This window comes from Physeter macrocephalus, chromosome 8 (assembly GCF_002837175.3).
Source record: "Physeter macrocephalus isolate SW-GA chromosome 8, ASM283717v5, whole genome shotgun sequence".
Taxonomy (NCBI): Eukaryota; Metazoa; Chordata; class Mammalia; order Artiodactyla; family Physeteridae; genus Physeter; species Physeter macrocephalus.
The window spans coordinates 151,805,086-151,812,280 of NC_041221.1; positions in this window are offsets into that span (position 1 = coordinate 151,805,086).

Below are 7,195 nucleotides of genomic sequence, written 5' to 3' on the forward strand. Positions count from 1 at the left end.
CTTCCCAGACCGGGGCACAAACCCATGTCCCCTGCATCGGCAGGCGGACGCGCAACCACTGCGCCACCAGGGAAGCCCCCCCAATAATGTTTTTTATAACATTTTTTTTGCCTCTAGCCCAAGATCTAGTCCAGGATCACATATAGCATTGAGTGGTCATGTTTCTTTGGTCTCCTTTAATCTGGAACTGTGTGTTTAGCCTTTCTTTGCCTTTCATGACTGACATTGTGGAATAAAGGCCATTTATTTTATAGAATGTTCCTCAATTTGGGTTTATTTGTTGCTTTTTTTGACTATGCTCAGATTACGTATTCCTGGTCAGAATTCTACTTGGTGATGTCATATCTGTCTTAGCATATCACATCTGGAGGTACACAATGACCATTGGTAATGCTAATTTTCATCATTGGGTTAGTGTATTGTCATTTCTCTATTATATGACCTACTTAAAAAAAATTTAGCAACATATACTAGTTTTATTTACGAAGCAAGAAAAGATAGACCCACAGCATTATTTTTCATGGTGGTGGCATCACCACCACCATCATCATCACCGTCACTGAAGGCTTGTTATTATGTCAGGTGCTATGCTAAATGCTTTACCTGCTTTAATTCTCACAACCACTCTCTAAATAAAAGTAAAGCGTGGCTGAGAGAGTTTAACTTGCCAAAGGCTGAGTGGCGCTTCAGACCTGGCCAGCTGACTCCAGAGCCTGTGTTCTTAGTCATGTACTACTGTTTATTTATCCAGTTCTCTAACTTTGTGTGTTTTAATTATTTTTCAGTCTTAACTTTTTAAAAACAATGATGCCATGAATATCTCAGAATAAACATTTTTATGAGTCCTCAAAATCTCAGCCATTAGACCCCTAGATTTATTTCTTTATTCACAAGGCAGATATTAAATAAACTAGAAAATATACTCAGCAGTAGGTCTTCCTGTAAAACTGTGTCAGCTGAGAGTTGGAAGGGAGTCTTTTGATTGATTTTTCTATTCTGGGCAAGAATCTTCTCTAACAATGACCTAGTAACAGACGTGATTAGTAATACCACCCCTGAACACCTCGCTATATTTCAGCTACTGGGTCACGCCTTTTTCCTTTATGATTTTCTTAGTCTTTACAATAACCCTGTAAGGTAGGTGTTATCCCTCTATGTTCAGATAAGAGCAAACATCCTGTGGCATCCCTGACAGATGGGTACAGCCTCTGTTTACACGTATCTGTCAATGGGGATCTCTGTTTTGCAAAGCAGACCAGACCACTTATGGATCCCTGTAATTGCTTACTTACTACTGTAAATAAGAATTCACTTAAAATCACTGTAGAATTCACTAAATCTCTTTTCACACAATAGAGCTTGTTTAAATAATTACAATGAGCATAGCTGCCATTTGTTGGGCACTTGGAAGGGACCAGCATTTGTTCTCAGTGTACTTCTCACAGGTATTACCTCATTTATGCACGGTGACCTTGTGAGGGGGGTATGTTAATGTTTCCATTTTATATATGAGGTGACTGAGGCCTGTGGCTATTAAGTAGTTAGGCCAAGACCGTTCCATCTCACCTGAATGTACTTACCTGGTGGCTTTAGAGCCTGACCTCCCCAGAAAGCTGCCCAAGGGCAGGAAAGTAAAGCTGGTTACTGGGGTCAGCACAGAAGAATGTCAATTTAGAAAGACAGAAAACAGCTGGCCAAGTTCCTTCCCAAAACTTTCCAAAGTTTTCAGAGTTTCATACAGTATGCATGTGGGTTGGTACAAGGAAAATTTAGATGGAAGTCTAGCAAACATTAATTATCACATCAACAAACATATCTATAACATCTGTTGATGTTATAAGGGCTTACTATGAAACCTAATGGTGGACACCTTGCTGTGTGCAAATTTACTTTAGAATCTATTTTGTTTATTCCTCTATTATGGGTTGAATTGCGTGCACCGAAAAGATAAGTTTTAACTCTAGGTATATGTGAATGTGACCTTATTTGGAAGTAGGACCTTTGCAGATATAATCAAGTTAAGATGTAATTATTAGAGTGGGGCTTAATCCAATATGACTAGTGTCCTTATAAGAAAAGGCAAGTGCCATGTGAAGACAGAGACACACAGGGAGAATGTCACATGACAACAGAAGCAGAGATTTGAGTAATGCAGCTGCAGGCTGTTGGCCTAAAACAGACTGCCAGTTATTTCTCCAGCAAAAACGAGTTTATTCAGGATCAGGAAAGAATTGCAGTTTTGGGTCTATAACCATGGCAAGCCATGTGCAAGTCCCAGCACAGCAAGGGAAGGACAGCTTTTTTATAGAGGGGAAAAGGAAGTCTAGAGGGCTATAGTAAACAAAGAGTCCAGAAAAACAAAGAGCTTTTCATTGGCTGAGTTGTTGCCAGGAGAGAAGAGGAGTTCTTTCTTCCTCCTCTTGGGCTCTGCTATCATCCCAGGGCATGAGACCTCCCCCTTCTGGTCTCCTGACTCTATTTAATTGAGATTTCTGTTTATTAATTTTTTACAAGGCCAAGGAACACCAAGGATTGATGCCACTATAAGAAACTAGGAAAATGCAAGGAAGGAGTCCATCCAAAGTCTCAGAGAGAGTGTGGTCCTGCTGACATGTGTCTAGCATCTATATAGAATTGTGGGGGAAATACATTTCTGTTGTTTTAAGTCCTCTAGTCTGTGGTATTTTGTTACAACAGCCCTAGGAAGCTAATACAGCCTCCCATTCACTTCTTGAGTTGATAAATTATCCTAAAGATTTGAAGCCCATTCAGTTGCATAGATACTTTCCTTTTGTTTGTTCCCTCTGAGGTTTTCAAACTTCAGTGTGTATAAACAAAAGTATATGTGTATATATATATATATATATATATATATATATAATATATATGTATTCTATAGGTGGTTTAAAGGATTTTTTAAAATTGAAGTATAGTTGACTTACAATATTGTGTTCATTTCAGGTGTACAGCAAAGTTACATTGCAATACATATATATATGTATAATATATGTATACATCTATATTCTTTTTTAAATTCTTTTCCATTGTAGTTTATTATAAGATATTGAATATAGTTCCCTGTGCTATACAGTAAATTCTTGTTGTTTGTGAGGATTTTTTCAATAGATAATTTTCACTGTAATTTTTTTCATTTCTTATTTGTTCATTTAGAATGTGACCCCTAAGCTTCTTTGTATTGTATTTCTCTTTGCTTTCTCTCCCCTAGGCAATATCCCTCCAGTTTTTGTTGGAATATTTTCCTAGACGATTTGCCAACCAAATGTGTTCTCCTTTGAATATATTATAGTAGATCAGTGTCTCTCTTAAAATGTGATACTCGGAACAGTGATTATAGTGGGACTGTTATCTTCCTTTCTTTGGATATGAGCACTGTACTTCTATCAGTGAAATCTAACTTTGCTTCTTTTTTTAAGCAGCCACACAGAAGTTCTTTAATTGAAACCCCATATCTTTTTTTTTTTAATGTATAGCTCCTAAGTCCGATTTTATACCTTTTTAAAAACACCAAATTATCGGTGTTTTAAGACACCTAAATAATAGGGTGTCACATTGCTCCTATTAATTTTTTTGTGTGTGCAACTAATAGATAAGTAAGTCCTGGAGACCTAATATACAGTATAGTGATTATAGATACAAAACTCTATTATAAACTAAAAAAACAATTAAAGTTGCCAAGAGATGAGATCTCAATTGTTCCCAACACTAGGAGAGATGATAATTATGTGACTGGGTAGAGGTGTTAGCTAACGCTACATTGGTAATTATAATGCAATATAAATATATCAAATCAATATGTTGTACTTTAAACTTACAAAACATTGTATGTCAAATATATCTCAATAAGAAAAAATTGAAAAAATGTATTTTCTCTTAATCTCTCTCTTTCTCTTTTTCTCCTCCAGCTTGTTGGTCCCATGAGAGTGGTCTCCACATTTACAGGTATCATCTCCAGATTCAATAAGTAAGTTTGCCTTTTAAAAATATTCATGAATATCGACTTTCTTCCTTTAGGTCTGTGCCATGTTTTTGCATTTAAGTTTGACTGGGTATTCCGTCTTCCATCTATTTGTGTGGCTCTTGTGGGAGTTTTGCATGTTATTAAATACATTGCTTTCTTTAGATGCTGCCTTCTCTTTCTGTCTCTTGAGGAGAATCTGTGAATTTTTTTTTTTTAGTCAGAATATTATTAAGACAGACTTAATGCCTCTGGATTGTACCAATCTTTTAAGAATAACAATGTAATAATAATATTATATTTATATGAAGGGAGCTGGTAATAAAATTTCCTAATAATTATTGGGTTTCTTCCTGTGTACTAAGCATTCTCATTTATGAAAAACAATTTATTGAGATGGAAGTCACATATCATAAAATTAACCATTTTAAAGCAAACAATTCAGTGACAGCAAGTACATTCATAATGTTGTGCCACTGCCACCTCTGTCTATGTAAACATTTTCCTCACTCTGAAGTAAGACTGCCTACCCATTGAGCATTTTCTCCCTCTCCTCCTTCCCCTCACCCCCTGGCAACCATCAATCTGCATTTTGTCTCTATGGCTTTATCTGTTCTGGATATTTCATATAAATGAGATCATACAGTATGTGACTTTTTTTTGGCTTCTTTCTCTCAGCATGGTTTGGAGGATCATGTTGTAGCATGTTTCAGTACTTTATTCCTTTTTATGACTGTGTAATGTTCCACCGTGTATTTGTCCATTCATTTGTTGATGGTCATTTGTGCTGTTTTCACCTTTTGGCTACTGTGAATAGTGCTGCTGTGAACATGCCTGTGTATGTACTTGTCTTAGCATTATCTTATAAACTGTGCCTTTTAGGATTTGGAAAACACGATCACTCTTTTTCTAGAAAACCTTTATTTGGGTGACTGTATAATTCGTAAATAGAATGATACCACCACAGAAGTTTCTTGCATTTTGTAGGGCTTGCTCTCCCCTGGATTATGTTCACATTTCTGGGACATATTTCAAGCTGAGTGAGTACATCACCATCATCATCTCCCTCCTGATGTTGGTGATGGTAGCTATCATTTGAGAGCCTATCATATAATAGATACCATTATTATCCCTATTTCACAGATGGAGAAATGGAGGCTTATGAAACTTAAGCACCTTTCCCAAGTGATAGACTAGTGATAGAGCTAGGACTAAAACCCAGGTCTTTGTGACTCTAAAACTTGAGGTATGTGACAATTATGTGCCTGAGTTTCCTATCTTTCATGAAGTTGACTTTTTCCCCCTAATTATCGTGGATAGCTACTGACCATCAATAATAATAAACTTTCAATCAGTCAGTCCTGAAATCAATTTAGTGGGTCAAAAACCTCATTAAAAATGGAAATGGATGGAATAAGATGGAAAATATCATGTAGTAAGGGTATTATTTTATGAAACTTTCATTTGTCGTGTGTGTGGCACGTATATGTGTGTCTGCATGGGGTCATGACATAAAATGTATCTATTATTGTGGGTTGCAGTCAAAAAAGTTTGAAAAAATGCTCTAAGCCACTCAGGTTCATTTCCCCCCTGAACATTTGAACTTTTATGCACCTAAGCAGTTTTTGCGGTTTTCTTCACTCTCAAACATCCTCTTATCCTCCAAGTTCACAAATTACTGAAGTACGACATTTTTTTGCCCCTTCATAGCCATCACTGACTGATCCTACATGTAATTTTACAAAATTGCAGCGTGCATGCCTTTGAAGTTCCGTTCTCCTTTGTAATTAAATAACACACACGTTAAAAAGTGCACATTTAATAAGCGCTTTAATAAGTGATAGCCCACATCGATCCCATTCAACACAAACAGACTATTTGTGCTCGTTTGTCACTTACTGGTGCCCATATCAGACGGGCAAGACACAGAAGAAGACATCTTCCCTGCTGTTCGTCACATAGTGTAAATGCAATTCAGGGGCGCTGGTCCCCAGGCAGCCTCTAGGAAGGGCTCCTGTGGATATACAGATGATAATTCCACATGGTAAATATTTGGTTTTCTTCACATCAGTAGCAATTCATAGCAGTTCTCTGGGGACCCTTTCAAAAACCAGTTTGAAAATTTGCTCCTTAAAAGAACAGTTTTTAAAAAAATTTATAATGAGAACATATTAAAAATGCCACATTGTTGGTGGGAAAGCCCCAAAGCATTCTTTTAATAAATTGGAGTGAATTATAACCTAAATCCTGCAAAATAGAATTAGGGTTTTACATTTTTATTTGTTTCAATGCAAGAGTTCAGTCTCTCATTGAAACGTAAAAAAAAGTCATGCAGAAAGTTCAGGGGATTCTTGATCAGGTAGGGATGGTTGTGGAGAATGATCATTGAGTATATGTTGTTGAAACACCCTTTGCATGTAAAACACCATACCGAGTGTTGAGAAAAGGGAAAAATTATGATATAGCAAGCTGCTTCAGGAAGCTAGCCAACAGAAAACTCCTATGTGTGTTCATAGGATACATTTAAAGGAAGTTCATCAAGATCTTGCATGTAATTAATGGTAGAAAAGTAAAACCGTAATGTCTGTTAAAAAGGGAATAGTTAAATACATTTTGGCAGAATCATGTAATGGATAGCAGAAAGCTATTAATAAGAAAGGTAGATCTTTAAGAAGACTGAGAAGAAAACTTTATTGTGAAGAGACCATGCTTCTGAAGAACTTGTTTCATTCACTTGTTTTTCCAGCTCTTAGAACAGTCCCTGGCATATAGTAAGTGTTTGGTAAACATTTATTGAATGAATGAATGAATGAATGATAATATGATAGCATTTTAATAAAAATAAACGAGGGGTATCCACATACATGGGTAGACATCAAACTGTCAAGAGTGGTTAACCTGAGGAGTGGGCTTGGGGTCAGGGAAAGGCAAGTTTTGGGAGAGCAGAGATCATATCTCATTTGGGTCCCAGTACCTTTAAGAGCACCTAGCATGTTATTTGCTTACCATGGAGAATAGAGAAATAGTAGTAATAGCTAACACTGACTATTTACTTACTGAGTGCTATACTCCATGCTGAGCGCTTTATGTATGTCTCCTCATTTTATGCTTACAGCAATCCTTTAAGGTCAGTATTATTATTACCCCCATTTTACAGCTGAGGAAGCTGAAGCTGCAAGGTTTGTAAGTGACTCATCTACTGACAAACAGCTAGTAAGT